The 27,013-nt window shown below is 40.5% G+C and overlaps 1 protein-coding gene and 1 long non-coding RNA gene across 6 annotated transcripts in view; one reads left to right on the top strand and one right to left on the bottom strand.

The window, feature by feature from the left end:
* Positions 1 to 25,708, bottom strand: LOC140195150 (uncharacterized). Its single transcript, XR_011885373.1, has 3 exons — positions 25,080 to 25,708; positions 11,052 to 11,215; positions 1 to 79 (listed from the first exon to the last, which is right to left on the bottom strand). It is a non-coding gene; the product is annotated as an uncharacterized lncRNA (long non-coding RNA).
* Positions 25,261 to 27,013, top strand: part of cc2d2a (coiled-coil and C2 domain containing 2A) — a 152,720-nt gene continuing 150,967 nt past the window's right edge. For all 5 annotated transcript variants that reach the window (XM_072253007.1, XM_072253006.1, XM_072253009.1 and 2 more), the window contains exon 1: positions 25,261 to 25,362. The gene's annotated coding sequence lies outside the window, so the exon portion shown is untranslated. The remainder of the gene's footprint in view (positions 25,363 to 27,013) is intronic.

Below are 27,013 nucleotides of genomic sequence, written 5' to 3'. Positions count from 1 at the left end.
GATTACAGATATCATTCTGCACAAGCTGCGTCGCATCGCCATCTTCTTGTCCTCCAATTGCATCTTTGCCTGCTGTTTCCTTTGATACAATGATTTCAACTGCTTTAAATGTGAACTGTACTTTAGTTATGAGTTGTTTTGAAGGCTTTCTTGCAAGATTTCACAATCTAAACAATCTCCCTGTGCCTCATTAAGCCCATTACTGAACTGGCCATCCGCGGACTATCTCTTCAATTCAGTTACATAAACTGAAATGGACTCCCCTTCCTTTTGATTCCACTTATGAAACTTAAAGCATTTTGCAATCAACAATGGTTCCTAAATGTTCCTACATTACTTTCACAATACCGTATCAGCAATGATCAATTTGGCTGGTTTGGTTGGAGTAGTCAAACTTCTAAGCAAACTGTATGCTCTTCCACCTATCACACTCGGCTAAACTGGCAGTCGTTTCTCATTGGCTATTCTATTTGCTTTAAAAAACTGCTCAATTTGCTCAGTATAAGATATCCAGTTATCACTTCTAAAACTAGGTTGCCCTGTTTATGAACCCATGAATTCACTGTTTTCTGTCCCTTTTTAACTTGACCATCTCTGTCCCTTCTTGAGCTGCACTATTGTTTATATTGGATTGCTTCTTGCTGCACTTTTTTAAACCTGAACATCCTGCTGTGCTTCAACATATAGGTAGTCATCTCGAGCTTGTTTAAAACCTTCTCATCACCGCTGTCATGTTTTGTAACCCTGAAACATAAAAGTAATTGAAAGAAAAAAATTGACGGAGCTGAGTGATGCGTGTGCTTGGTTGCATTGTACCTTTATGAAGTGCACACATATGACGTGGTGGCATGATGACGTCTGCTGTTCACGTACTTTTACATAGAACCCATAATTAACTATTTAAACAACCAAATAAATGTTTAATCAAATAATATATTTCCAATATTACTCATATATTACAGAAATATTAAATACACACTAATATTCTCTCAGCTTTTAATTTCCTTCATTGTCTGATTTATTCTTCAGAGCCCAACTTTCAGTACATTCAGCTGAAATTTCAAAATACAAAGACTGCTGGAAATGGACCCTGGAGCCTTATTTAGGGCTTATGTTCTTTATGTACTTGTGGCTCCGCAAGTAGCTCAGTCTGGGATGTCTGCCATGCCAGCAGATACACTCAAGTTAATTCTGGAAGCTGTATGGTGCATTCAGTTAGCTGCTAGTTGTTTTGGGGTTAACCTTGAGAATCCTAAACTTGGTCAGCAACCCATCTCCTGTTGCTTGCACAATTATTTATCTTACTTGAATGAGGTGGAGGTGGTCCCAAGATACTTACTCAAAAAATATATTTGCAGGTCAACATATTGCTAAATAGTTCTGCTTTGCATCTGTTGTCAACTAGTTAATGAAGCAAGCCCAAAGTTTTATATGGACAATGCTTGATACAATACATACTGCCAAATTACTCACACAGGAATAACCACCCTGTTACATCTTAAATTGTAATGGAAATCTGCTTCCAAATATTAGATCCCCTGGGGCTGCAAAGCAAACAAGGAACTATTTCATTTACAAACTAAGCTTTCAATATAGAATTCCAATATCCAGAACTAAAATTGCTTCAAACGTTTACAGAAACTACTGAGAAGTTAGGATCGTGAGAGAAACCTGATTCTTCATACTATACTTATCTCATTAAATAATGTTGAATGAGGGCATTTTACTGGGAACTGAAAGTAGGCAGGTTGCTCTGAAAGAAGACAGACTAGCCAACTCTAAATTTGGCTTCATGGCTGCAGCTTTTGAACATAATATAAATTGAACCCATCATTTTCACTTGATCAAATCTCCTACTTTAATAAGCTTGTTTTGCTGATACATATGGATTATAATCATTCTGATCTAGGGTAAGATAATGCTGATAGGTTCCTCTTTCTTAATGTTGCACTGAAATGATGATAGCAAAATATATGTTCCTGTACTATACCTCCTTCTGCGAGAGATTGCCTGTTTCCACAAACATTGAAGATATGATCAGTCAGAATGCCATATCAATTATTCACTAGGATCCATTGTAATTTGTCTTCCATTTAATTTTACACAAAATAAAAGCAGATTTCTAATCTACACACATACGTTATAGCTTTCATTTCTGATGATGTGATGTTTTCAGTATCAGAATACATCCAGCTGTAAAATGTGATTGAAAACAGCAACATGAGTTGCAAACACAGAACAGGAAACTGAACTTGACTAGTTGATTTCAGACTAAAAGAGATAGATCTATGAAATTTGTGAAACATGTTAAAAGTAATAAATATCTGATGGAAATGTGCTTTGTTTAAGTCACAGCTACAATTATAGAGAAAGTCAATTGCCTAAAGTGTATGGGAAAGGACAGAGCACATCACCCATCAATCATACAAACCGTCCAAGTTTTGCACCACTGAAATCATTTGTTAAGGTAACAGGAAGAGAGGGCATTTTCTGCAGAAGGTTTCTGCCTAGGCAGTGAGTCTGTAAAATATTCTACTCTTTACCTTTATTTTTAAGGTAAATGATTGCTCTATTCTATTTAGTAAGTCATGGTGGCAAAATTATTTTATGCTATTATCATTTCTCTATTATCAGAAATGACATGGTTTTCCAAGTCTAATGTGATCATTAGAAAATCAGTTTGAATTCCTAGCAAGTTTCGGATGAGGAGAAGGTTAGGGAAGCACAGTTTTCAACTCTTTACTTCAGTCCAAAAGTACTTCAGTTCTTTAACTTCACACGCAATATCTGTTATCTACCTGAAATGTGTGTAAAGTGGTAGGCAGGATATCCGATCTTTGAGGGTGATCCCATGCTCCTCTTCTACAATTATGGTGTAAACATTTACACCTTCTGGACCAGACTTTTCTTTATACACCTCTACTAGATATTAGTTCTGCACTGTAACCTAATCATCACTGTGCACCGCGGTATGCCTTCCCCTTTTGTAGAATACCAATGTCACTTTGTATCTACCCATTTGTTCAACAACCAGTCCCTACACTCCCACCTGCAACTCTCTGGGCTCTCTGCAAGCTTGATGCTCTACTTCTATTAAAATCTTCCAGTTCCCTTGAAATTCAAGTCACATCAACACAAAATACTATCTCTGTTCTTCTCTCCATTGATGCTGACTGACCTACCAAGTATTTGCAGTGTGTTCTGTTTTTATTTTGTCACCTGCAGTAATTTGTTCTTGAGCTAATGCTGCTCTCCTGTGCAAAGGACACTGAAGCCATTTGTCATTTCTGTATTATTTGTTCAGTAGGGATCACTTAATTGAAAATAGGACAGTTAGTGTGCCTTCCCAACATTTCTATCTGTACAGTTTCACCTTTAATCTCATATATATTATATAAAAACAGCAAAGTATTTTTATTCACCCACATCCTTGTCCCTAAAATCCTAACCTGACTCTTAACTCCCTTCCCAGTCCCCAAAACCATCCGCATGAACCCAAAAAAGAAACACACTAAAAAACTACTAAAACTGAGCAGCTGCTTCAATGGAGGTCACAGCTCGGCGCCATCTTGAGAGCCATCTTAAACCATCTTGCCTTGACTTTGTTGTGCAGCTTCTACAATGTTTTCATTTGGTCACTCTAAAAGTTTTCATCTTACAAATATCCTTTGGAGATTTTTTCAATCATTTGGTAACACATACTGTTGATATTCATTTGCCACTTGAGTAGACACATTAGACCAGGATTACTTATGACTAAATAGCTCAAAAAAAGATTGTAAAATAAAAGTGTTAAGTCTTTGACTGTTAATAATTGCAATAGTAATTTCCAGTCATAATTCAATATACAGCAACCTTATTTAAAACGTTCTTTGGCATTGTCTCTAACCTAAAATGTATTTTAATTCCCTGAGTTTTAATTTTACAAGATGATATTAACTTTTCTCCACTAAAAGATCAGGAAATGATGGTATTCTTATACCAGTACCCTATAGGGCCATTTCCCATGAGGGGTACATTGACTCAGACCATGAGAGGCCTGCGTCGAGCATTTTCATGCCTTACAAGGTGCAGACTGGAAATCTGTGTGGGGCGCCACTCCTCGCACAGACATTAGAGCAATGTGTGGTTAAGTGCCTTGCTCAAGGACACAAACACGCTGCCACAGCTGAGGCTCGAACCAGCGACCTTGGGATCACTAGACGAATGCCTTAACCACTTGGCCACGTGCCCAACATTTCCCATGAAGAACACCTTAATGCCAAAAGTTGTCTATGATAGACCAGACAAATAATCATGAATGTTCTGCTCCTTGACGGTTGGTGAGAACCTACGGGCATTAACTGTCAAGTAGGACTTGTGGTTCCATAAGAGACAATCTCACCTAGTCTCTCAACACCACCTCTTTGGTCAAGAAAGCACAATAGCGTATCCACTTGCTGAGGAGATTGAGGTGAGTGAGGCTCCCCCTCCCCACTATTTTAACCAATTGCTTACAGGAGCACCATCGACTCTGACCTGACCAGCTGCATCACAGAGTTGCTAGGCATCTGACAGTCAGTCCCCACAAAGGATTGCAAGGACTGTTGAGAGGAACATCAGAATCCTCTTCTGCTCGCTAGAGATATTTATCAGGAGTGCGGCACACACAAGACCCTTAGCATTGTCAATGATTCCTCCCATCCGTCCAACAATCTCCTTGACCCCTACCATTAGGACAAGAACTGATAAGATGGGAAACATCTTATTTCCCTAGGCCTTAAGACTCCTGAACTCCTTGCGACCACCAAGGTCTCATCACATCTGAAGTGCCAGTAGTGTTATATTATTTACTTTTTAACATGTACATATTAACCCTATGAGTTGTTAATTTAATAATTACATTAGCTGTTATGTGTGTGAGTTAAGTGTACTGTGTTGTTGCCTTGGTCCAGAGGAACTTTGCTTCATATAGGTGTTTAGTTGAGTGACAATAAACTGAAATTCAAGTTGAACTTGAACTTCACAGCTATGTTGCAGAATCCTGTGATAGGTCAAAGGTGTTCCTGGTAAAAAGTTATCTCATAATGCAGGGCAACAGACACAAAATGCTGTAGGAACTCAGCAAGTCTGGCAGCATCTATAGAGGGGAATAATCTATTGTGTTTTGAATCAAGATCTTTCATTGGGGGGCCAGCTGGTGGCGCAATGACATCAGCGTCGGACTCCGAAACGGAGGATCCTGGGTTCGAATCCAGTCGGGGCTGCCCCAAGTACGCTTTCCATCCATGCTGGGTTGAATGTTGAGATCGCAACTCGACCTCATAAAATAAAAGAGAAAAATGTGCGAAAATGTCTGTGTGAGGAGTGGCACGCCACGCAGTCTCTCTCTCTCTCTCTTGCGCCTTGTAAAGGCATGAAAAAGACATGGTTCCGCCAACATTGCGAACACGCACGCACGCATGCACACTCAGATGCACACACACAGACGCATGCACACGCCAAAAAAAAGACCCTTCATTGGGACTGGAAAGGAATGGGGCAGGTCAGAATAAGAAGGTGGGGTGAGGGGAAGGAGTACAAGCTAGCAGTAAGTAGGTGGGAGGAGGTGAAGGGGAAGGTGGGTAGGTGGGCAAGGTGGAATGAAGTAAGAAGCTGGGAGGGGGTAAATTGAATAGGTAAGGGGCAGAAGAAGAAGCAATCTAATAGGCGTGGACAATGGACCATGAAACAAGGGCAAGGAGAAGGGGAACCAGAGGGAGGTGTTGGGCAAAGAAGAAAAGTTGAGAAAAGAGGTGAGAGGGTAACCAGAATGGGGAATGAGAAAAAGAAGGAAGGATTGAGGAGGGAGTAATTCTTGGAAGTTAGAGAAATCAATGTTCATGCCATCAGATTGGGGGGTATACAGGTGGAATATGAGGTGTTGCTCCTCCAACCTGAGAGTGGCCTCATCATGGCAGCAGAGGAGGTCATGGACTGACCTGTCAGAATGGGACTGGGAATGGGAAGTTGAATTGAAACGAGTAGCCACGGGGTGATCCTGCCTTTTGCAGTGGCTATCCATTTATCCATTTCCCTAAAGTATATTGAGTCTCACCAATGTAGAGATAGCTGCACTGAGAGTACCAGATACAATAATGACCCCCAAAATGCAATGTAAGCATCCCTGAAAAGATCACCTGTATCTATCCAAATTTTCCCTTTCCCAGTGAAGGGATTTAGTAATATAAATAATGAATCAAAATAGTTAATTTCAAGAAAAAAATTCAGAATTTTGCTTCAATTTGTTTGTAACACAGTGTTGAAACTACAATGTCGAAATCTGCTGGCGATCTTCACTACAATGCTTTACTGCCACCTCAAAAATTGTAGCTCATACAAAAAGCATGACATTTTCTAGAGAATCTCTAGTAAATTCTTTGTCCCTTTTCCCTTCTCCTCTCTCACACAGAATAAATCACAGCTTTCATGTTGTGAAATCAATTGAGCAATTTTGCCATTGTTTTTACACTTTAAATCAGGGAAAGACATAATTTATCTGTAGTCAGTTCAAAACATTTTTCTTTGATATCTTATTTAATTCCAGCTGTGTAGCTTATATACTTTCTGTTTTATTTTGTCTTTTAAATACTATTACTGATGCATTATTTTTAAAACTTTCAGGGTTTTTTTTTAAGTATTTGCATAGAGTCATAAAGTCATGCAGCAACACAGCATAGATGCAGGCCCCTGGGTACCCACCCAGTTTTTCTCATTTCCTGCATTCGACCCATGTCCTTCCAAGCCCCACTCCTCTAAGTGTTTCTGCTTCAACCCCTTCCCTTGTTTGCTCCACATACTCTCCATCTTCTATATGAAAAGAAGCTCATCAGATCTCTTTTGAATCTTTCTCCCTCACCTTAAATCTGTGCTTCCTAGTTTGGACTCCCCTACATGGGGCGGGGGGTGGGAAACCACCACCATCCACCCTATCAATGCCTCTCAGAATTTTCTATATTTCTAACAGGTCTCCCGCTCATCTTCCTACATTCCAAGGAAAGAGGACATAGCCTGGCCAACCTCTCCCAATAACTTAGACCCCCTAGTCCTGGCAACAACCTTGCAAATCTTTTCTGTACTCTTTCCGGTTTAACCAGTATGACAGGATGGCAAAAACTGCCTGCAGTACTCCAGGTGCGACGTATACAACTGCTACATACCGTCCCAGCTCCTTGCCCTGACTGGTGACGGCCTGTGTGTGGGGCACCTTCTTCTCCACCATGTCTACCTGTGATGCTACTTTCACTGAACTAAGCACTTGTACTCCTAGATCCCTCTGGTCCATTACACTCTCTTTTGCCCTAGCATTCGTAATACAATTCCTCCACCGGTGTGACTTTCCAAAAATGCATCAGCTCACACTGGTCTACACTGAAATCCATTTAGCACTTCTCGGCCCACTTCCCTAACTGCTCAAGACCTACGGTAAGTTTTGCCATTTAAAAACATCCAAATACAAAGCTTTTTAAAAAAATCTCCTTTTAACAATGATTTCTATAAAATTGTCATTTTTGTACACAGAGTGGTGGGGGCATGGAATGGTAAAGGTAGATACATTAGGGACATATAAAAAACTCTTAGATAAGCACATGAATGATGGCGAAATGGAGGGCCATGTGGGAAGGAAGAATTAGATTGATCTTAGAATAGATTAAAGGTTGGCACATCATGGACTGAAGAGCCTGTACTGTGCTGTAGTGTTCTATGATGGAATATATTTAAATATATAATAAGGAATATACAGTGATTTAAAAACATGTTGAGGGGATAAGTAGTTTGCACCAAAACTAGCATAGAGTGATTATGAAGAACAATCACTGAAGCCTTAGATGCATCTACTATTGAGCCGCCATATGATCAGACAACTTACAGGCATTTGGCAAGAGAATCAGGATGTGGAGGTGTAACTGTGAGGTAGAGTTTTGAAGTATTTTCCACATCTGTAATTCATTAGCTGTAAGGAGCTTCCAAAAGATGCTGCATTAATGCAAATCATTTTGCCATCGTCTGTTCAAAAAGTGGAAATGCATCGAATTCAGAAACAAAACAGTATTTGGAAACTTAATCTAATTGTTCCACTTTTTAAAGATGACATGCAAGCAGAATATTTACAACTTTTCTTTTTTTTTAAAATTCATAACACAAAAATATTCAGTTTTCGTGTGTTTTAGAAAGTCCAAGCACCTTCACCATTGGTATAACTGCAACCACTTTGCAAACTAATTGCATAAATAACCACATTAATGATCTCTTAACGTTTCTGGCAATGGCATTGATTCAGAGATGAATTCTGGTCAAACGTGACGCCATTGTAGCATCACGATTAATGTGATGCTATTGCAGCTCAGGGCGTTGCAGGTTGAAGTTCAATTCCAAAGTAAAGAGTCCATATGGCCTCCCCGTGGAATGCGTGGGTTTTCTTCAGGTGCTCTGCTTTCACCCCAATCTAAGGACATACCAGTTAGTAGGTTAATTGGTTACTGTAAATTTTCCCATGATTAAGCTAGTGATAAACGGGGGGGGGGGAGTGGGGGGAGGTTACTGGGTGGTGCAGCTCGAAGGGCTGGCAGGGCCTGTTCTGCACTGTATCTCAGTCAATAAATAGACAACAAACAAACAAACCACATCAAATATTGTATGTATTGCACAAACAAACATCCTTGATTATTATCTTATGTCTGTAAAATAGTTTAATTCAGCAGGAGCTTTGAATGAACCGCCAAAAATAATAGTTTCAGATCCAGTTAACTTCTTTGTGATGTTAAGTATTTTATAATAAGCACAAAGAGTGAGTATGAGTCTGCAGTGAGTTTGTAGAGCAGGGGATGCAGAGGACTTGGGGGATTTAAAATATCTTGGCTTCTAAGATAAGTCAAAAAGTTTTAAAATCTTTTGATCAATGTATAAAACTCTGAAGCAACTAAGTGGTACTTAAGTAGATCTTCTACTACGTCGACTCAGGCCTAGGGGGCCGGCGTCGGGCACGATAACGGACTCTCCACTTCTCCCTCTCCCTCATCGGTGTGCTCAGTTCAGCTACATTAGCCTTGCTGCTGTCTTCTAGGAGCGTGTTGACCATAGTCTTGGGAGGGCGCCCAGGGTTCATCCTCCCGTGCTTGGGCTCCTATATGATGACTAGGCTGGCAGGAGACAGTGCCCTGCTGGTTACTGTCTTCACGCCTCGATTTTAGTGGTGAGCATCAGTAGGTTGTTATAGAGCTTGACGTTCGTCAAGTGCTGTTGCCAACTCACATCCAGAGCATTGAGTAGATCTTCTGCTCAATCAAAATATCAGTAACATTAGTCAGGATCATATGAATTAATTTCCAGAATTAACTTCAGTCACCTGAAGTGTTCAGATAAGCCATTTGCAGAGGCTTTTCTTTAATTATCTGGTCTTCTTATATGTTTTTCATTATTATTAAAACATCGTATGTTTTGCTTCTCCCATGTATTTACAAATGGGGAATGTTTTTTTTATATAGTGACTTTCCCAGCCTTAGATCATCCCAGAGTTTTATGGTGTCACTCATGGTATGTAATAACTGCTGTGATGTAGGTTACTAAACGTTTCTGCTTCGAAAGAAAATTTCAGTGTCATGAAGCCAAGGGCAACAGAACCGTGTGAAGATAGTTCAATGGACGACATGATCTTCACCTGTTTTACAGTCTTTTGTGTTGACCAGATTTCATTTTGATAAATAATTTTTAGGATCTGGGTACCCCTGACAAGGACCAGCTGCAAATGTTCTTGAAAAGGATGATAGTGAGTTACCTTCTGAAACCACTTTCATTCCCCTAGTGAAATTTTCCTCGGTGCTTTTGGGTGATTCTCCTGAAAATCAATGACGTGTGATAAATTTTCAATTGGGAATGGTTGCAACTTTGTGGAACTTGCATTTGCTGATCGTCCCATGGATCCACTGCTGTAAACCTTGGTAGTGGTAGAGGACACGGGTTTGAGAGCTGTTGACAGCGGTAACTGAATGCAGTGTATTTTGCAGATGGAGAATTCTGTAGCCACTGTGCACCAGTGAAGTAAATAATGTACCTTTAGTATGGTGAATGCAGTGTCAATCAAGTGGTCTGGTTTGTCCTAGATGGCATCAAGCTTCTTGTGAGATGATGGGCTGCTTATCCAGGCAAGTAACGGTTATTTCATTGCACTTCTGATCTGTGCCTTTAGGATGGCGGAAAGGCTGTGAGGATTGGGTCCAGGAAGCAAGTCATGTGCTGAAAGATTCTTGGCTTCCTGCTGGCTCTTGCATTCACATTACCTACAGAGCTGGTCCAGTTGAATTTTTGGGCCCAGACTGGCCCGTGGCACCTTTGTAGAGCAAATGTTACTTCTGACTTTACAACCAGCTGCTGAATGTTGTCTAGATCTTGTTTCACACAGGGATAAACTGTTTCATTTATTTATTTAGAGCTCAGCACAGAACAGCACCTTCTGGCCCAACACTGCCCAGAAACCCAACTATTTAATCCTAGTCTAAATTTATAATTGCCAATAAACCTACTAACCATTATGTCATTGTATAGTTGGAGGAAACCGGAGCACCTGAAGGAAACCCACGTAGTCACAGAGAGAATGTACAAACTCCTTACAGACGATGCCAGAATTGAACTCCAAACTCCAACACTGTAATGGGGTCACACTAACAGCTATGCTGCCATAGCACCCTGAGGAATGTGAACAGAATTGAATATTGTGCGAAAATCAGCAACCCCGCCCCCCACTTCTGACCTAACCAATTTCATATTTGGATTTATTGATGCAAATACAATGCGGGCATTTTTGAAATATTTTATATTTAGCATCATCTTGATTTACATTATGTGTTTCTTTGTAGTGTGGAGCAGTGGTGATGTAGCATTGAAAGAACCTGAGTCGTTAATATCATTTACACAAGCAATTACACAGCAGCCAAAAAAATTATGTTCCTAAAAACTTAGATTGCACTATGTTTATTTTTACATTATGTAATTCCATTTAATAAAAACAAAAACGTGAAGGAAAATCAGAGACTTACTCAAAGTTTCATGAAATCTGTGATCTTCCGTTGACTGCTCAGTGGATCTGACATCGGTGAATGCAGGCATGCATTAGCCATGGTGCTAGTCACGCATGTAGGAACAGACCTTCATGGTACTTGTGAGATGACATCAAGGTGGAGTTTTTTTACCAGCTTCCAACCTGCAAATTTAGGAATGGTAAACCACTTTAAGTGTTTTCCCTTCACGTAAAGCCCAGCTCTCCCTCAGCTCCTTCCCAATCGGAACTCTCACTTACCCACCATCTTATAACTAGCGTGCATTGAAGTTGAGAGGGGGTGGGTTCAAGGGGGATGCGAGGGGTAAGTTTTTTACTTAGAGAGTTGTGGATGCCCAGAATGTGCTGCCTGGTATGGTGGAAGAGGCAAATCCATTAGAGGCTTTTAAGAGATGTTTGGATAGGCACATGGATGTAAGGGGGTGGAGAGATATGGACCTGGTGTAGGTGGGAGGGTGTTTCTGATTTGTTTTTGTAGCTAGTTCAGCACAATATTGCGAGCCAAATGGTCTGTCCCTGTGCTTTACTCTTCTATGTTCCATGTTTATATCCCAATAACCCCACTCCACTAGCAAATATATCTAACAAACCCATTCACTACTACCAGTTCCTGGCTGTCAATATCCTTGCCTTGAAACAGTCTGAGCAATCTGCCAGGCAGACCCAAATTATCTTCTACCTTTTCCATTAACTTCCTAACATCCTTCTATCAAACGCAGAGTTCTGTCTGCAAGGAAAGGCCTTTTCTGCTACAGGTTTTACAGGATTTGCAGCTTTCTAAATCTTTCAACACTAGGCCCCCAATTGTTTAAGCATGGCCCATTCAATATCTAGAACGTATCCTGTGACCTTGTTGTAATGATCTTTCCATGTAAATGTAAAATACATAATGCACGTTGATTGTTTTGTGGAAACACAATGATTTCAATACTGTAATCAGAATCAGAATCAGGTTTATTACCACTGGCACATGTCATAAAATTTGTTAACTTAGCAGCAGCGGTTCAATGCAATACATAATAATATAGAAGAAGAAGAAAAAAATAATGATAATAAATAAATAAATCAATTACAGTATACTTACATTGAATAGATTTAAAAATCGTGCAAAAAGCAGAAATTATATATAATTAGGGGGTTAGACTCTACAATTAGAGGGTCAGATGGGCGATTCTGTGGACACAGGAAAGAAACACGGATGGTAGTTTACCTCCCTGGTGCCAGGGTCCGAGATGTTTCTGATCGCATCCACGATATCCTGAAGTGGGAAGGAGAACGGCCAGAGATTGTGGTCCATATTGGTACCAACGACATAGGTAGGAAAAGGGAGAAGGTCCTGAAAAAAGACTATAGGGAGTTAGGAAGGAAGTTGAGAAGCAGGACCTCAAAGGTAGTAATCTCCGGATTACTGCCTGTGCCACGTGACAGTGAGTATAGGAATAGAATGAGGTGGAGGATAAATGGGAGGCTGAAGGATTGGAGCAGGGGACAGGGATTCAGATTTCTGGATCATTAGGACCTCTTCCGGGGCAGGTGTGACCTGTACAAAAAGGACGGGTTGCACTTGAATCCAAGGGGGACCAATATCCTGGCGGGAAGGTTCGTTAAGGCTGTTGGAGAGAGTTTAAACTAGAATTGCTGGGGGGTGGGAACTGAACTGAAGTGACAGAGGAAAGGGAGGTTGGCTCACAAATAGAGAAAGTTTGGAGACAGTGCGAAAGGGAGGATAAGCAGGTGATACAAAAGGGACGTGCTCAGTCTGATGGCTTGAGCTCTGTCTATTTTAATGCAAGGAGTATTATGAACAAAGCAGATGAGCTTAGAGCGTGGATCAGTACTTGGACCTATGATGTTGTGGCCATTACAGAGACATGGATGGTGCAGGGGCAGGAATGGCTATTTCAAGTGCCAGGCTTTAGATGTTTCAGAAAGGACCAGCACGGAGGCAAAAGAGGTGGGGGCGTAGCACTGTTGATCAGAGATAGTGTCACAGCTGCAGAAAAGGAGGAAGTCATGGAGGGGTTGTCTACGGAGTCTCTGTGGGCGGAAGTTAGGAATAGGAAGGGGTCAATAACTCCACTGGGTGTTTTTTATAGACCACCCAATAGTAACAGGGACATCGAAGAGCAGATAGGGAGACAGATTCTGGAAAGGAGTAATAATAACAGAATTGTTGTGGTGGGGGATTTTAATTTCCCAAATATTGATGGCATCTCCCTGGAGTGAAGGATTTAGATGGGGTGGAGTTTGTTAGATGTGTTCAGGAAGGTTTCTTGACACAAAATGTAGATAAACCGACAATAGGAGAGGCTGTTCTTGATCTGGTATTGGGAAATGAACCTGGTCAGGTGTCAGGTCTCTCAGTGGGAGAGCATTTTGGAGATAGTGACCACAGTTCTATCTCCTTTACCATAGCATTGGAGAGGAATAGGAACAGACAAATTAGGGAAACGTTTAATTGGAGTAAGGGGAACTATGAGGCTATCAGGCAGGAACTTGGAAGCATAAATTGGAAACAGATGTTTACAGGGAAACGTATGGAAGTAATGTGGCAAATGTTCAGGGGATATTTGCATGGGGTTCTGAGTAGGTACATTGCAATGAGACATGGAAAGGATGGTAGGGTACAAGATCTGTGGTGTACAAAGGCTGTTGTAAATCTAGTCAAGAAGAAAAGAGCTTACAAAAGGTTCAAAAAACTAGGTAATGATATGAATCTAGAATATTATAAGGCTAGCAGGAAAGAGCATAAGAATGAAATTAGGAGAGCCAGAAGGGGCCATGAGAAGGCCTTGGCGGACAGGATTAAGGAAATCCCCAAGGCATTCTACAAGAAGGTGAAGAGCAAGAGCATAAGACGTGAGAGAATAGGACCAATCAAGTGTGACAATGGGAAAGTGTGTATGAAACTGGAGGAAATAGCGAAAGTACTTAATGAATACTTTTCTTCAGTATTCACTACGGAAAAGGATCTTGGTGATTGTAGGGATGACTTGCAGTGGACTGAAAAGCTTGAGAATGTAGATATTAAGGAAGAGGATGTGCTGGAGCTTTTGGAAAGCTTCAAGTTGGATAAGTCACTGAAACTAGATGAGATGTACCCTGGGCTACTGTGGGAAGCGAGGGAGGAGATTGCTGAGCCTCTGGCAATGATCTTTGCATCTTCAATGAGGATGGGAGAGGTTCTGGAGGATTGGAGGGATGCGGATGTTGTTCCTTTATTCAAGAAAGGGAGTAGGGATAGCCCAGGAAACTATAGGCCAGTGAGTCTTATTTCAGTGGTTGGTAAGTTGATGGAGAAGATCCTGAGAGGCAGGATTTATGAACATTTGGAGAGGCATAATATGATTAGGAATAGCCAGCATGGCTTTGTCAAAGGCAGGTCGTGCCTTACGAGCCTGAATGAATTTTTTGAGGATGTGACTAAGCACATTGATGAAGGTAGAGCTGTAGATGTAGATGTATATGGATTTTAGCAAGGCATTTGGTAAGGTACCCCATTAAAGGCTTATTGAGAAAGTAAGGAGGCATGGGACCCAAGGGGACATTGCTTTGTGGATCCAGAACTGGCTTGCCCACAGAAGGCAAAGAGTGGTTGTAAAGGTTCATATTCTGCCTGGAGGCCGGTGACCAGTGGTGTGCCTCGGGGATCTGTTCTGGGACCCTTACGCTTTTTTTTAAATGACCTGGATGAGGACGCGGAGGGATGGGTGAGTAAATCTGCTGATGACACAAAGGTTGGGGGTGCTGTAGATAGTGTGGAGGGCTGTCAGAGTTTATAATGGGACATTGATAGGATGCAAAACTGGGCTGAGAAGTGACAGATGGAGTTCAACCCAGATTAGTGTGAGTTGGTTCATTTTGGTAGGTCAAATATGATGGGAGACTATAGTATTAATGGTAAGACTCTTGGCCGTGTGGAGGATCAGAGGGATCTTGGGGTCTGAGTCCATAGGACACTCAAAGCTGCTGCGCAGGTTGACTCTGTGGTTAAGAAGGCATACAGTGCATTGGCCTTCATCAATAATGGGATTGAGTTTAAGAGCCGAGAGGTAATGTTGCAGCTATATAGGAACCTAGTCAGATCTCACTTGGAGTACTGTGCTCAATTCCGGTCACCTCACTATAGGAAGGATGTGGAAACCATAGAAAGGGTGCAAAGGAGATTTACAAGGATGTTGCCTGGATTGGGGAGTATGTCTTATGAGAATAGGTTGAGTAAACTCGGCCTTTTCTCCTTGCAGCGACGGAAGATGAGAGGTGACTTGATAGAGGTGTACAAGATAATGAGATGCATTGATCATGTGGATAGTCAGAGGCTTTTCCCCAGGGCTGAAATGGCTAGCACGAGAGGGCATAGTTTTAAGGTGCTTGGAAGAAGGTACAGAGGAGATGTCAGGAGTAAGTTTTTTATGCAGAGAATGGTGAGTGCGTGGAATGGGCTGCCGGCGGTGGTGGTGGAGGCGGAAACGATAGGGTCTTTTAAGAGACTCCTGGATGGAGATGTAACCTCCTGGATGGTTGCATGGAGCTTAGAAAAATAGAGGGCCATGGGTAAACCCTATGTAGTTCTAAGGTAAGGACATGTTCGGCACAGCTTTGTGGGCTGAAGGGCCTGTATTGTGCTGAATGTTTTCTATGTTTCTATGTAAAAAGAGAGGTAGTGTTCATGGGTTCAATTTCCATTTAGGAATTGGATGGCAGAGGGGAAGAAGCTGTTCCTGAATCACTGAGTGTTTGACTTCAGGATTTTGTACCTCCTACCTGATGGTAACAGTGAGAAAAAGGCATGTCCTGGGTGCTGGAGGTCCTTAATAATGGACGCTGCCTTTCTGAGACACCGTTCCTGGGTACTTTGTAGGCTGGTACCCAAGATGGAGCCAGCTAAACTTTCAACCCTCTGAAGCTTCCTCCAGTCCCATGCAGTAGCCCCCCAAACCAGACAGTGATGCAGCCTGTCAGAATGCTCTCCACAGTACATCTATAGAAGTTTTTGAGTGTATTTGTTGACATACCAAATCTCTTCAAACTCCTACTGAAATATAGTCGCTGTCTTGCCTTCTTTATAGCTGCATGAATATGTTGGGACCACATTAGGTCCTCAGAGATTTTGACACCCAGGAACTTGAAGCTGCTCACTCTCTCCACTTCTGATCTCTCTATGAGGTTTGGTATGTGTTCCTTCATCTTACCCTTCCTGAAGTCCACAATCAGCTCTTTCATCTTACTGACGTTGAGTGCCAGGTTGTTGCTGAAACACCAGTTGGCATATCTCGCTCCTGTACGTCCTCTCCTCTCCATCTGAAATTCTACCAACAATGGTTGTATCATCAGCAAATTTATAGATGGTACTTGAACTATACCTAGTCACACAGTCATGGATATAGAGAAGGTAGATGAGTGAACTAAGCACACACCTGAGGTGCATCAGCGAGGAAGAGATATTATCACCGATCTGCACAGATGCCTAATGAAAAGGTGAATGACAATATTGTAAAGTTGTGATCATTGATGCATCTAGATCAGGGGTTCCCAATCTTTTTTATGCCATGGACCAGTGCCATTAAGCCAGGAGCCTGCGGACCACGGGTTTGGAACCCCTCAAGTTGTTACACAGAGCAGATGGTGTAGCTTATTTACTCATCACAGCTTAAAGAATTTGTTGTAGTTACCAACACTGTAATTTGCAAGTTATTCTCTAATTCCTTTATATGTAATATGAAAAATAAACATTTTGATGCAGGACCAGTATCAGATAGTTACATAGATATGAGCAATGTGCAGAAAGCACAAAATTACAGTGATGCATTAAGTATGGTTTGTGAAAAGCAGATGGCTTTTGCATCCTGACAGAATACTAGAAATGAGGATTGATAACAGTCTACATCCTCACAATAAGAAACTGATCAATAGCAATATTCTACATTAGAATAATTACTAATGTAAACAATTGATAAGATAAAATATACTTTAGCACATTGCTAATGAAACTGACTGTATGTGTAAATAATATTTAAATAAAAGGAAAAATTGGAATCATGTAACAGCTTTTTTTGGTATTTAATATTAATTCAGAATAACTGTGTAATTTCCAGGATTTGAAAATTAATCCCCAGCTGAAACATAATAAGGATATTAAATGGTGCACAGTTAAAAAAATTCCTTGAATTAATACATCTTATGATGGAAATTATAGGACTCTTTAACAAACACTCAAAATTAGTCCAATTGGTTAAGAAAGAGGCTCCTCCCTTCCAAAGTGGATTGGAAGTGCAGTCTGTCTAGAATATGGACTAACGACTGGAACAAGAATGCTTTGTGCCAAGAAATTATATAACCCAAGATAGCAGCCTATTTTACATGCTCATTGTTGAAAGAAGTGTGTCAAAAATTAAATTTAAAGTATTGCATGAGCTTTCAGTTTCCTGAACTGTAACTGGGCAAGTAATTTATATTTGCACAATTCTGAAACATTGTAAAGTAAAAAAAAAGAATCTCTTACCTTTCTCTGAGATACAGATGCACAGAAAATTTACAAACTTTGCATGCTAAAAGTTTGCTTAATTATGAATCTAACTACAGGATTTAGTATCGGGTCAGAACTAGGAGAAGATGGCTGACAAATGTCACCCCCCCCGCCCCTTTCTGCCAGTGGCAAAATGCCCCAGGAATTTGGTGCATAAAAATCATATCTGTGTTTTCAAATAAATCAAACTGTAGACTTTCAATTTGGCTTTAAATTCTTTGGACGATTAAACTTGGCAGTGGTAATGAAACCCAGTGAAATTATGAGGTTAGATAACAACTAGACATTCCAGAAATAAGACATCAAGTTTATTTGGTATCCAGAAGAGAAGAAGTTGTTTCCATTCAAAGATACTCAGTAACCTGATAGAAACATTATTTATGCACAGCCTGAACAAGAAATGAACTAGCTTTTGATTTTTTTCATTGAATCTTACTTCAACTAAGATCAAAAAGACTTAAAAATAGGAGTCAGAAGAGATTGCTTGATTCTCTGTGCATGCTCTACCATTCATAAGGATAATGGCTTATCTTGGTCCCATCCTTCCAATTCTGATATTCCTTGCTATCCAAATATCTAGCAAACTTTAGTTTAAATGAACTTGAGCGACAGAGTGTCAATAGTCTTCAAGGAGTGGAAAGAGACAGAGAGAGAGAATTCAAATTGAGTGAAGAAATTTATCTTTATCTCAGTCCTAAAGGACCTACTCCTTGTTTTGAGGCTGCAACCCATGGTTTAGACACCATAGCTAATGAAATCATTCTTTCTGCTGGGCCCTGCAGGAATTCTGTAAATTTCAATCAAACCTCTTTTCATCTTTGTAAATTCTAGAGAATACAATCTATTCTATCTCTCCTCTGATGGCAAACGTCTCAAGCCTTGAAGTTGCCATGAAACATTTCTGCATCCATCCATGGTAAACCCAACCTTTTTGGGGTAAACTGTGCACAATTCGTCATGCTTTTATACAACTGCAGTAAGATTTTTGCTTTAATATTTAATTCTTGCAGAACAAAAGCTAACATACTTATTAACTTCCTAATTTCTTGTTGCATTGGCACATTGGCTGTCAGTACGTCATGTAATAGGACACCATATGTTCATCTGAATTTTAAGAGTTCCAGATCTTTTAGCACATGAAAAAATGTTCTGCTTCTCTGTTCTGTCCACAGTGGATGACTACACAGTTTTTTATATTATGTTCCATCTGCTGAGTTCTTATCCAGTCAGCTTGCCTAAATTCACTTGAATCATCTGTACTCTGAGTCTTGCCTAGGTCAATATCAACTGTGCATAACAGATATTATATCCAGTCCCTCAGCCAAACTGCTGTTATAAATTATGAATAGATGGGGCCCAAGCATTGCTCCATTTGCCTTTCAACCCGCGAAGGACGTATTTATTTTCTGTCCGTTAACTAATTCTCAGTTCATGTCAGTATATTGTCCCCATTTAATGTCTCTAACTTTATTGACCAACCTCTTGTGTAATTATTGAAAGTCTTTTGAAAATCCAAATGAACTAGATCAATTGGTCCTCCTACTGGTCACTTCCTTACTAATCAAACATGAGTTTTCTTTCATAAATCCATCCTGAATCTACTTGACCAATTCTTTTCAAGATGCTTTGTTTTATATCATCTGTTATAATACCTTACTACTAACATTAGCATTGAAGGTTCAAAATGCAAAGTTCAAAGTAAACTTTATTATCAGAGTACATACATGTCACCATATACAACCCTGAGATTCTTTTTTTCTATGGGCATACTCAGCAAATCTATAGAATAGTAACTGTAAACAGGATCAATGAACAAGCAGGAGCATAAAAGACTACTGTGCAAATGCAAATGTAAGTAAATAGCAATAAATCATGAACATGAAATGACAGGATAAAGAGTCCTTAAAGTGAGATCATTGGTTGTGGGAACATCTCAATAGGTGAGTGTGCTCTGATAATAAATTTTACTTTGAACTTTGCTCTTTGCATCTTTTTCTGTCCAGTCCTGCCGAAGGGTTTTGGCTTGAAAAATTGACTGTACCTTTTCCATAAATGCTGCCTGGCCTGCTGAGTTCCTCCAGCATTTTGTTTGTGTTGCTCAGATGAGTTCAGTTATCCTCTTTTGTTCAAGAGCCCAATGGTTGAGGGGTAGGAACTGTTCTTGAACCTGGTGATGTGAGTCCTGAGGCTCTTGTACCTTCTACCTGATGGCAGCAATGAGAAAAGAGCATGTCCCGGGTGGTGAAGACCTTCTATGATGGATGCTGCTTTTCTACAGCAACGTTACATGTAGATGTGCTCAATGGTTGGGAGGGCTTTACCTGTGATGTACTGGCCTGAATCCATTACCTTTTGTCGGATTTTCTGCTCAAAGTCTTCGGTGTTCCCAACCCAGGTTATAATGCAGCCAATCACATCTATAGAGGTTTGCCAAGGTTTTTGATGACATGCTGAATCTCCACAGACCCCTGAGGAAGTAAGGGTGCTGTCATGTTTTCTTTGCAATTATCTTTATATGATGGGTCCAGGACAGGTCCTCTAGATAATGACACCCAGGAATTTAAAGTTACTGACCTCTCCAACTCTGTCCTCTGATGAGCACTGGGTCATTGACCTCTGGTTTCCCTCTCCTGGAGTCTACAATCAGTTCCTTGGTCTTGTTGACACTGAGTGAGAGGTTGTTGTTATTACACCACTCAGCCAAATATTCAATCTCCCGGCTGTATACTGAATCATCACCACCTTTGATTCGGCCCACATCAGTGAACTTGAATATGGTATTGGAGCTGTACTTAGCCACACAGTCATAGGTGTAAAGTGAGTAGAGCGGGGGGCTAAGCACACAGCCCTGTGGTGCACTTGTGCTGATGGAGATTGTGGAGGAGATGTTTTTGCCAATCCAAACTTTCTGCAGTCTTCAAGTGAGGACATTCAGGATCCAATTGACAAGAAGGTATTGAGGTCCAGGTCTTGGAGTTTACTGATTAGTTTTGAGGGGATGATGATATTAAATGCTGAGAAGTTATCGATAAAGAGCATCCTGACGTATGCACCTTTGCTCTCCAGATGTTCTAGGGTTGTGTGAAGAGCCAATGAGATGGCACCTGCTGTGGATCTGTTGCTCCGGTAAGCAAATTGGAGTGGATCCAGACCAGAGCTGATATGCTTCAACACCAGCCTCTCAAAACACTTCATCACACTGGATGTAAGCACCACTGGGGCAGCAGTCATTGAGGCAGGTTTCCAAACTCTTCTTGGGCACCAGTATGATTGAAGCCTGCTTTAAGCAGGTGGGTACCACAAACTGCTGAGGTGAGAGGTTGAAGATATTTGTCAACACACCAGCTGGTTGATAGTTTCCCATATGCTGTCTCATTCTTTTATTAAATGGTGAGGTCTTATTTGCTAACTTCAGTCCACAGGCATAGTTCAAGATTCTATGGACATTTGAAAGGTGATAATCAGACCATTCAGCATATCTACAGCAACCCCATTCAAAGCTCTGCTTCTCCATCATTGTGTTCTTGAGATTTGTCAACTTTCAAGCTCACCATCTTCTCTTATAATTTTTTCATTGATCAGTATATTTTTTATAGTTCTGCTTTCTTACTTGACCCTCGGATTGCTAGTATATGTGGCAGTTTGTTTGTTTCACCTTCTGTAAAGTCAGACTCAAAGAAATTGTTTACTTCTTCTGCCACTTCTTTATTCCCCATCATTAATCCTCCCCTCTATCAATTACAGATCCTCATTTAATCTCACTAATCTTTTCCTTTCCAATCATAACTATAGAATCTCTTATTATCCATTTTTTTATGTTTGTGACCAGTCTACTTCCATAGTCTAACTTTCCATCAATTTCTTGGTCTTCCTTTGCTGAGTTCTAAAATGCCTCTGATTCTCACATCTGCTTTTACTTCTGGCCACATTATAAGCCTCTCTCTCTGAGTTAAAGTCATCTTCAGCTTCCTTTATCAGACCAAGGAATCACTTCCCCTTTCCAGGTTTAATGCCCTAAAGGAATTTTTTTTGGAACTTATGCATCAATTTAATTTCATTTCAAATATATTAAATACTTGATAGTGAGCCAGTTGATAACAAGATAAAGCACTTTAATGTATTGTTCCACCTCAGCAACTCAAACATACTTATTGTAACACAGGAGCTTATTTGTCTCCTTTAATTCAGTTTAGCTGTCAGCACAGCAATTCTATGTCCCACTTTCTCTCTCCTTATTGGAATGCAAATCTATTCTTTCTCATCAACCCATTGACTCCCCTTTGATATTCTGTCTGGGTAGCCTCTAACATGATGGCTTGAATATCAATTTCACTGACTTCCAGTAATCACTCCACCTACCATTTCTCTTTTAACTTTGCATATCCTGGTTAATCTCTTACCCCTTCCATCCTCACCTGCACATCACCTCCCTCTGGTTCCTTCCTCATTCCTTTTCTTCCATGATCCACTGCCCTCTCGACAAGATTCCTTCTTCTTCACCCCTTTACCTGTTCCACCTATTCCCCCCCCCAACTTCTAAATTCAACCCCCTCTCCCAACCACCCACCTTTTCCCCCCACCTGGACACACATATTATCTGCTAGCTTGTACTCCTTCTCCTCCCCAACTTCTTATCCGGTCCTGAAGCAGGGTCTTGGCCTGAAATGTCAATTGTTTATTGCCCTCCATAGATGCTGCTTGACTTGCAGAATTCTTCCAGCACTTTGTGTGTATGAGACTCGCTTTGATTGTTTATCAGTAAGGAATAATTTGATTGTTTATCACTAATAATTTGATTGTTTATCACTAAGGAATAATTTACAGAAACCATTTAATGTGTCAGGTATCTTTGTAATAGAATACCTTTAGAGTTTCCTTTGTTAAGATTTAAGATTCAAATTGACCTGTACATCAAGATTATCCAATCAACCTTTACTCATTACACAAAACAAGATCAAAAGAGCCTGTTTACTAGTCGATTCCTCAACCATCTGATAGTTTAAAAAAACCTTGTGTCCATTTCATGAATTCAAACTCCATCATTCACTGTAATTTGACTTGGTCCAGTTTGATATGTAGCTCAAAATCCCCTTGGCTGAACAGAGGAGCACTTTTAGTAACAGACTAAGACAACTGCACTGCTCCAAAGAGCGATATATGAGGTCATTCTTACCCTCGGCCATTAGGCTCTATAATGAGTCAACCTATAGCCAGGGAAGTGATGACCCCCTCCTGTTAAACTGCTTGAGATAACTTATTTTTTATTCTTTCTACTTCCCTTCTAATATTTGGATCTTTGTACTTGTAATGCTACTGTGACACTTGGGATCAATGAAGTATCTATTTTTCTATCTACCTACCTATTGCCCTATGTTACTCACACCTCCAGTTTCCTGATTTACGATCAATCCAATATTACATCTATTATTTAGCGGCTTATAACCAACTATTTTTTTACTTTTTGCTTTTTCTTAGCTTGACCCAAATTAATCTAATTCTACATCACAATTTACTGAAGCAACACATATTTTACCACTATAATAATCACCATCTTTACTAATAATTCTATGTTGTTTCTGTTCCTCAGTTTAGAAAACCTGTCATTGGCAAATTTTAACAGGGAGATATCTGGTCAGTCATAAAGTCAATGGAAAATTTCAACATGGAGATATCTGGTCAGTGTCTTAAAAAAAGGCAATTGCTCTGTAGATACAGTGTAGGTTTAATTATCCATGTCTAAGCATAAACCTGTATCTTCAGTCCGAACCGTTGTGCACACATCAGTGTTCAGGTTATATCAGATAACAAGAGGCAACAGGATAGGAGGAAACCCAGAATGCACCTACTTTGAACTATTGAAATTACCCAAATAATGGGGAAATGAAATTACGCAAGTTAAATTGAATCAATGTAATGTATGGAGGAAGGTGAAATAGGTAGTATGTGTGTGTGTATACACACACACATACATTAAAACATTGAAATATTCATAGAATCTCTTAGTAAATTCAAAGTTCAGTTATCACTATTGTAAATATACATGAACCATACAGCAAAATGAGTTAAATTTAACTCAAAAGGAATTAATTGAACTTCAGATCATCCTAATCAGACCACATTGAGTATGAGATACAAAAGCTTGAACACAGGCTCAGGGACAGTTTCTGCCCTGCTGTTATATGACTTACGAATGGACCTCTTGTAAAAATGAACTCTTGATCTCTCAATCTTATGATTTAATTTAATTTTTATGAATACAGGGTTTTGTGGTTGTAACTGTATTTTTAATACATTTTTAATAGTATTTGGTACTATTTTTTTCTTTTGACTTATAATATATATCTTCTTGTACTCTGTATTCTTCTATGCAGAAACTAATAAAAATATTGAAAGAGATCTCTCAATCTACCCTGTTGTGGCACAGCATCTCATTTGTCTCCCTGCAATGCATTTTCTCTGCAACCATAACTGCAACATTGCAATCTGCATTCTGTTATTGTCTCCCTTTTGTACTACCTAGATGTGCTTGTGTTCGGAATGATCTGCATAGCTGGCATGCAAAACAAATTTTTACACTGTATCTTGGTATAGTGCATGTTACCAATACATTGAACATTAGGATTTAGTTACTAAACAATAGGAAATATATTTAAACACAGAGGTACATTGATGCAGCTACCTCAATTATGAACAAGAGTAAAGATTCGGGGATAAATATGCCTTTAATCGCTAGGTAAAAACACCTGCTAGAGAACAAGCAGCGCAATCTGGTCCAATCCGAAGATTTACTACCATTGACTTCAATCGAACTAAATGTCACGTGAAGAGTACAGTGAACAGTAGTTTTCCGACATCCCCTTAGCACTTGTCACCAAAGATAAATAGCTACTTTTTAACCCTTTCACTCTCTAATGGATGTGCCCGACACGCGATTGATTGTACTGTACAACATTGTACAACGTATGGAAAAGGTTCGCCATGAAGTACTAATTTAAAACAAATACTCTTCAAATAACCAAAAGGTTACTCTAGGATCAATACTATAAGAAATTTAAAAAAAACAGAAAATGCCGGGTAGGTCAGGCAACATCTGCGGAACGGGAATACACCCTTTGCCAAAACCGGATGCACACAGGATGGAGAAATAGAAATGTTAATCCAGTTACTTTCCATCAAATTACCAGGCACACCATTGGTAATCAGGCACAAAAGGTAATGATTCCATTTTACACGTGTAGCGGTTGGAAGCTTTGTGAGAGAAACATAAATAGGCTGGTGCAGGTATACTGACGGGCAATTTTAGCCAGAAACTGACTACCCGCCGTTTCAAGCAAATTATGATTTCGTTTCTGGAATGCTTCAGTTTTTGCACAATTGCCAGCCTGCGCTCTATCGACCAGCAAAATTCCATTCCAGAGTAAAATGCGGCATTAAAAACGTCAAAACAACACAATGTTGATCGATTCAAGAATTGCTCTGTACCTTCCTTTTTCAGCATGGATTTGTCAAACAGGGAATTTTGTTTTGGAATTGCAATGTACTGTATTTCTCCTCCTCTCAGGCCACCGTAGTGAGGAGTGTGGAATGAGGATTAGCAGATGATTGATGGGGGCATGCTCCAACAGGCTCCCTCCCTCTCCTGCTTCCCTCGGCGCCCGGCCCGGGGTTGCTTGCAGGGCGGTTACTAGGCAAGCGGTTTCCTGGACACGGAGGCGTCTGTGCGAAGGCACGGGCATGGCTGTTCGGCATATACACTGGCTGCAGAGTAAGTGCCTTCACTCAAATCCAGTGCCCGACTCTTCTCCAGTCCAGGCTGGCTTTTAGGATTCTTTAAACCGTGCGGGTATCAATCCCTTCCTTTACCCACTAAACGTGCAATCAGCTTTGTTTCCCCAAGGACAATCCCAAATCGCCAGTAGGAGTGGTATTTCTTTATGAAAACATTGCCTATGTCTTGTGGTTCTTGATCTTTTGTCCCCTGTTTCTTTTTATATTGCGATTGAAGTGCGTTCAGACTTATCCACATCTTTTCCGGTTACCTGCCGTTTGGAGCGCCGTGTGAAGCAGATCGCAGATTTACCGGCCTTATCCTGGTTTTGAAAACTCGCAAGTTTTCCTCTTTGTTTTGCAAGTCTACACAGTCTGTTCATTCAAACATACCCACCTATGACGTTTCGAGTCACATTGGCTATTGCAAAGTTTAACTGGAAGGAATATTTCAAAAGTGTAACAATTGCAACAGTGATAATGTGTGTGTTGTACGTTTAAAATGACGGAACTTTGCTGAAAAAGATTAAACAACTATGGTGTGGCGCGGGGATCAGTACTGAGTCCGTTGTCGTTTGTCATCTATATCAATGATCTGGATGATAATGTGGTAAATCGGATCAGCAAATTTGCGGATGACGCCAACATTGGAGGCGTAGCGAACAGCGAGGAAGGTATCAAAGCTCGCAGCAGGATCTGGACCAGCTGGGGAAAATGGACTGAAGATGGCAGATGGAATTTGGCAGGTGTTGCACTTTTGAAGGGCTAACCTAGACAGGACTTGCTCAGTGACCGGTGGGACACTGATAAGTATGGTGGAACAAAGGCATCTGGGAATACAGATACAGAGTTCCCCGAAACTGGGGTCACAAGTAGATAGGGTTGCAAAGAAAACTTTTGGTACATTGTCTTTCATAAATCAGAGTACAGTATTGAGTACAGGAGTTGGGATGTTATGTTGAATTTTTTTTTAGATTATGAAGACATGCAGTCCTCTTTTATTGTCATTTAGTAATGCATGCATTAAGAAATGATACAATATTTCCTCCAGTGTGATATCACAAAACACAGGACAGACCAAGACTGAAAAAAACTGACAAAACCACATAATTACAACATATAGTTACAACAGTGCAACAATACCATAACCTGATGAAGAAGTCCATGAGCACAGTAAAAAGTTCAAAGTCTGTCCAATGTCCCACATCTCACGCAGATGGGAGAAGGAAGAAAAACTCTCCCTGTCATGCCCAACCACAATCCGTCTCTGAGTCATCCGAAAACTTCAAGCCTCCGAATCAGCTCTCCGACACCGAGTACTGAGCACCATCTCTGTCCAAACGATTCGACCTCAATCTCAGTCGCCAACAGCAGGCAAAGCCGGGGATTTTGAGGCCTTCCCTCGGAAGATTCCTGACCGCGCAGTAATGACAGCAGCGAACAGGCGTTTCAGAAATTTCTCCAGATGTTCCTCTGTGCTTTCACGTCCATCTCCATCAAATCAGAATTGTCCACGGCCCCTATTTAATGGATACTATCATTTTTCACTGGAGGGCCACTCTCTCCTCCCTCTGTTTGTATAAGACATTGGTGAGGCCACATTTGGAGGACTGTGTGTAATTCTGGTCACCTACCTATAGGAAAAGTAT

The sequence above is a fragment of the Mobula birostris genome, chromosome 3 (genome assembly GCF_030028105.1).
Source record: "Mobula birostris isolate sMobBir1 chromosome 3, sMobBir1.hap1, whole genome shotgun sequence".
Classification (NCBI taxonomy): Eukaryota; Metazoa; Chordata; class Chondrichthyes; order Myliobatiformes; family Myliobatidae; genus Mobula; species Mobula birostris.
This window is presented reverse-complemented; position numbering and strand designations above follow the sequence as displayed.